We start from the raw sequence: 6,000 nt of genomic DNA on the forward strand, positions 1-6,000 counted from the left end.
GGCCATCTGCTGGTCCCAGTAACCTTTCTATATTTTGCTGAGATGTTTGACAGATGGAAATCTGAGGGGAGGGTTATTTTTTTAAACGGCCATGTGAAGACTTCAGCCCTCTATGTTGCCATGAACTTCATGATTTTGAGTAAAGGATTTCTTCTCTATGGCCATCCGCCTCTTTGTGTACAAAATAGGAGGGTTAACTGATCTCAAACTGTGATCTAGGGACTTGTCAATGCGCTTAGGTCAAACACCCTCTTCTTCATGGTGTGGCTGTGTGGATTTTTTTATTTGGGAGGAAAAGAGATCGAGATTATCAATGTATTCACTAGGCAGAGGTTTCCGTGGTAGAATCAGGGCAGGTTTAGCATTCATTTGGCACTGAATCTTGGAAACGATTATAATGCAGTGATCCTTTTTCTCTATAAGGGGACTTCAAAGATGTAAATAGAATTAAAGTTTGAGTTTATTTTGGTGCAAAAAAAATCTATGCATACAGAAAACATGCATGTATAAAACATACATGTATAAAACATGATTTTACAAAACAATTTTTTATGAACAGTTTGAAGATCCTTCATATGTGTAATTAAAAGTGAAACTTTATTTTTATTTATTTATTTATTTATTTATTTATTTGGAGAGGTTTTTGCTATAGAGGGCGTGCGCTCGCCAGACAGACAGAGAGAGACAGAGAGACAGAAAGCGAGAAATCACCCCCAGGGGGGATGGTCACGCCACAATCCCTTCTCCTCCATTCTCTTCTCGGGATCTTGGGCACGCACGCACACACGCCCGGCGTGAGTTTAAGCCCAGGTCCGGGACTCGAACCGTGGTCGGCCACGTGGGAATCCAGCAACATAGCCATTACACTAACTGCTGGTCCCGTGAAACTTTATTTTTAAAAAGACATAAAATTTGGGGACGGTGGCTAAGACACTAGACATCCACATGGCAGAGCGCGGTTCGAGCCCTGGACCCAGTGGCTTGAAACTCATGCCAGACGTGTGCGCATGCCTGCCCCAAATCCTGAGAAGAAAATGGAGGAGAGAGGGTTGCAGTGAGACCATTACCTTGGGTCGGGGGAAGTGTTATTTTTTGCTTTCCTTCTCTCTATCTCTTTGGAGAGTACACACCTATGTAAAAAAAATACTAAAACAGAAAAAAAAAAGAGAGACATAAAATTTGCCTGTATGTCAAATGAAAATAGCATCTTTCTAGATTTTCTGAATAATTTAAATTCTGAATAAATTTATCAGAAACGAATTTTTCTTCTGCTTTACTTTTGGGGACTGGGAGTCCCTGTGTGGCTGGTGCTCTAAGTCCTGCCTAACCTGGGTTCAAAACCCTTTTCACATCCGTGAATCATCCTCTGTAGATGACTGCCTGTCCCCCCAGCACGCGACATTGGCTCTGACCTACTCCAAAATGAACCTTGCTAAATTATGTTGGTAGAAAAAAGAACTGAAGCAGGAAAAGACTGAAAGAATTTCCTTCTGGCTCACAAACAATTCCTACTTGTTGCTACTAATGGGAAATCTATTTTCACTCTTCCAAACCCCAGCAATGGAGCTGATCTTTAGGACACAAAGAAACTCCTTGCCAAAAATTAGAAAAGTGTATTACTACTCCTAGGAGATTATACACTGAGAATATCTTTTCTGGGGAAATACACTACAGTATTTCTGATACTTCAGATAAGACCCGCAATTGTATGTACGTTCAGTAAAATGTTGAGCTCCCAATGCGAACATCACTAAAGATAATCATGCAATTGAAATTGCAGTTTCATTTTTTTTTTCTTGTTGTTTTGGGGTGATAATCTTTTAAAAAAATAAAACAACTTTGCTAGAGGAAACCTAACACCCCTAGTGGAGGGGCCATGCCACAACCCCTTCTTTCCCGTTTCTCTTACTGGAATGTGGGGCATACATGTCTCATGGGGTTTTCAAGGTACCAGGTCCAGGATTTGAACCAGTAGGCCATGTGGGATTTGGCTCCCTTAACTCTAGCCCCCAGGGCTAGCCTGACATGAGTTTTGATTCTAGAAAAAGGCTTTGGCATTGGAATTAGGTAGTCCTAGGCTAATCCAGAAATGTCACTGGCTAGCTAAGAGACCGTGGGGAAAATTGCTTAATTCACAGAGCCCATAGTGTTACCAGCTGTAATGTGGCACCACGAGGCCCACTTTGCAGAGGTTCAGTGAGCAGCGGAGCCACTTCTGTCATCTGCAAAGCATTTGAAACAGAGCTTCGTCCACGGCTAGTACCAGTGCGTTGTAGACATCGTATAATAATTTGAATTCTAAGCATGTTTACAACATTTGGACAAGATCTTTTGTGTATGCCAGAACAGTTTGCTCTACTTTTTCATAACTAGGAACTTTCAAAGGCCCTTAGGACAGGAGGAATAATTTCTTGTTTGGGGTTCTCATCTCATCTTTCTGGAAAAAAAAAAAAAAAAAAAAAAAGCCTGTGCTCCAAGAAGGGTTAGGATAAAGACACAGACGGGGTTTTGTGATGGTGGCACTGCTTCTCAGAAACACGCTCATGCAGCCCTTCTGAGCACCAAACTGGCTTCGACGAGGAAACTGGATGTTAGAATCGCAGGCGAGCCGGCTGGTTTCCTCTCGTTCCAGCTGCTACCTTACTTCCTAGAGATACGAGCTGCAGTAGCAACTCCCCATCCAGGCTTGCTAACCTTCAAGTAGGACTTATCTATGGTCCCCGAGTCTCACACTCTCACGCTTTTTGCTCACCCAAATCCTGTTTTGTTCTCAACCACAAGCATTCTTTTGGAGATGTAGCCTATTGGCAAGTATTCCCCGTACCATCAGGCTGTGGGGCTTAGCCAGGTTTGAGTTTAATTCTTTGTATATTTAAGACCAAAATTTTAAAAGAAAAATATTTAGAAACAGGCTGTCTCCTTCATTTGTGGTCTAGGCTCCCCCACCACAGTGTTTTCAAAGCACGGCGGTCTTCGGGCTAGCAGGTGGTATGCTGGTTAAGGTGCTGGACTCCTACATAGCTGACCATGGTTCAAGTCCTGGACAGGGCAGCTTGAATATCAGGCTGGGCACGTACATGTGTGTGCCCAAGTTCCAGGAGGAGAATAGAGGAGAAGGGACTATGGCGTGGTAATCCCCTTTGGAGGTGATTTCTTACTTTCCCTCTCATTGTCTCTCTGTCTCTCTCTGGCGAGTGCACACCCTCTGAGGCAAAAATATTTAAGAGAAAAAAAGAAGTCTGAGACAGCGTATCAGACTTGGGTATCTTGTCAATTTGCCTGGATGAGGGGAATTCGCCCTAGAAGAAGATGGAGCCAGGGCAGTGGGGCTGGGCTGGGCTGGGCTTGCAGGCCGGGCTCTCCACCTTGTTCTCCTGTCTTGTCTCTTACCTTCTCCAGTCCCTCATTTCTCTTGCCCTCCATTTTCAGGTGGAAGCACCCTTTCACAGCGTTACTTTTCATTCTCATTGGGGAACACCAGCTCATTTCTCCCCTCGTTTCTTTGCCCCTTCATCGAGATCTGTGTGATTATTTTCCTGCTTGTGTGTTGAAGGGTGTCGGGAACATGATGTGCTTATGTTTAACCCCTTGCTTTTCCCCGAGGTGCTTTGTTCAGTTGCACATGAGCTTTTAATTCTTTCCAGGCTGGTGTGCTTGGTCCAGACTGCAGCTTTTCTGGAGCTGGGCCTGCCTCCTTGTTTGGGGGAAGCTTATTGCTTCGCAGTGAGACCATCTGCCAGTTGTTATCTGCGACCTGAGTGACAGAGCTGCCAGCGACGAGTGCCAGGGGCAGTGCTGAGTTGTTCTTCTGCAAGACCTCCCAGCTCCCCAGCCCCTCCGCCGTCTGGGACCACCCGAGAAAGAGACAGTGTGACACCAAATGTTCACGGGAGGATGGGAACTTTCTCCACCCACAACGGTCAGCCTGCCTGACTTGAGTCCCCGGCAATGGGGAGGACACCCAATGCGTCTGCATGGATGCCCGTTGTGGTACTCCTGCCTGCCCTCCTTACCTGGCTCTGTCCAGCTCGCCTTCCTTCTCCTTCTCTTCTGTCTTCTTTGCTTTCCTCCCTCACTACCTCTTACAAAAATCTGTGGCTAGCCTGCTGAGCAATACCTCTCCAGGAGACAGGCTCCATGGCAGCTACACCACTAGGTACCACCCGGGAGACCATGCCTTGGGGGTTCCTAATCGCACGGAGGATAAAACCTGCACTTCCCTGCCTGTATCTTCGTGACCCCTCTGCCATGCTGTCCCTGTGCATTCTGCTGCCAGCTCACTCCCTGCTCAGAGCCTTTCCGTCCTCATCCTCTGCTTCCCAAATGCTTTGGCAGCAGAACGCATCATCCGTGCTTCCCTTGCATCCTGGTTTCAGGCCACACACCCCCTTCCCGGAGAGGCCTTTGCTTATGCCGTCTCTGCCCCTCTCTATTGCATATCTTGCTTCCGTTTCTTTGCAGCACCGTCTTCATCCTAAATCATCTGTGTGTGTTCGCTTGTTTATTTCCTGCCTTTACCCCAGCACTCTCTCTTTTCCTCCATATGCTCCCCAGTGACTGACACATCATTTATCCTCAATAAATTCCGGTTACGTTAAATGGGTAAATACTTTAGCAGGGGACATTAAAAAATACCAAACACAACATCACCAATAATGATAGCGATCATCATCATGCATATTTTTCTTTTTGTGTTTTGCCAAGCACTGCGTTTTGTGTATCCTAGCTCCAATCCCCAAAGCAATTGTCACTGGGAGTATGATTTCTGTTTTGCCAAAACAAAGCACGGTGGCTCTCAGGAGTTGGTGTCTTCCCAAGGCCACCCACCTAGTGAAGGATGGACCTGGCATGCATCCTTAGACGGGTCTGACTCTAAAGCCAGCCGTCCTTCTTTCCTCTGGACCATGATGTCGAGTACATATAAACAGCTATCCTGTAAGACACACGGACAGGCTCCATGAGAGACACAGATAAAATCCCAGGAATTCAAAAGGGGCAGAACTGACCTCGGAGCAACCGCAACACGAAAGGCTTGATGACAAGGTGATCTGGCTTTTCTGGGCCCCAGTGAGAGGAACTGGACGGCAGAGGTGGACCCTGGGAGCCCAGGGCATGTTGAGAGAAAACCCCAGAAGGCTAGTGTGCGTGTGTGTGTGTGTGTGCATACATGTGTTTGTGTGTTCCAGTAGAGGGCAGGGAGGTGAGAAAGACAAAATGAGTTTAAATTTTATGCAGAGAAAAGTAGTAGTTGCGGTAGGGAGTATTTTCTGTCCAGTTGTAACTTTGATCCTTATTTTAAGAAGAAAGTATGTCACTATATGTGTGTCGAGAGTTTCTTATACTCACCTGTAATCCCACATTTCATTTCAAGCAAACTTCATTATTTATCTACAAACCTGTCTTTTTTCACTGAGTCACATTACATTTCAGCTGTCTAAATATCCCCAGGCCTATCTATCCTACAGGTTGAATCGAGGACATGACCACATAAAACCAAGTTTTACTAACTCAGTGTCCCCACCTGCTCAAGTGGGACTTAGTACTGCTACATTGAAGGCACTTTGAATGTGCTCGTAAATAAGCCCGGCCTGCATGTCTCTGCCGCTGTCCTCCTGGGTGCCCTCTCTCTGCTGCTGGGTGTTACAGTGTCTGCAAGCTCTGGGACTCTGCTCTGGGCTAAACTGTCTGCCTGTGGTTCCAAAGTCAGGGTCCTGAGTTTCCATATCGGCAGTGCTCCTCTTAGTCCTTGTGACAGTGGAGCTGCACAAGGTGATCCTCGTAGAACAGACACAAAAGCCTCTTGTTTTCCAGAGGGCTACCAGTGGTGGGGGAGGCTGGGAACCAGGACTAGAAGCCAAAGTCCTGGCAACTGTAATAGATTCTATTAGACTGACACCAATGTGTTCTATGGAACTGGATGTAAATGTTCTAAACCGTGACGATGTCAACACGATAACAGAATAGCATAAAGGAAGGAATTCACCTAGGCTCATTTTCTTC

This window comes from Tupaia chinensis, unplaced genomic scaffold (assembly GCF_000334495.1).
Source record: "Tupaia chinensis unplaced genomic scaffold, TupChi_1.0 Scaffold000066_1, whole genome shotgun sequence".
In the NCBI taxonomy this organism is placed as follows: Eukaryota; Metazoa; Chordata; class Mammalia; order Scandentia; family Tupaiidae; genus Tupaia; species Tupaia belangeri.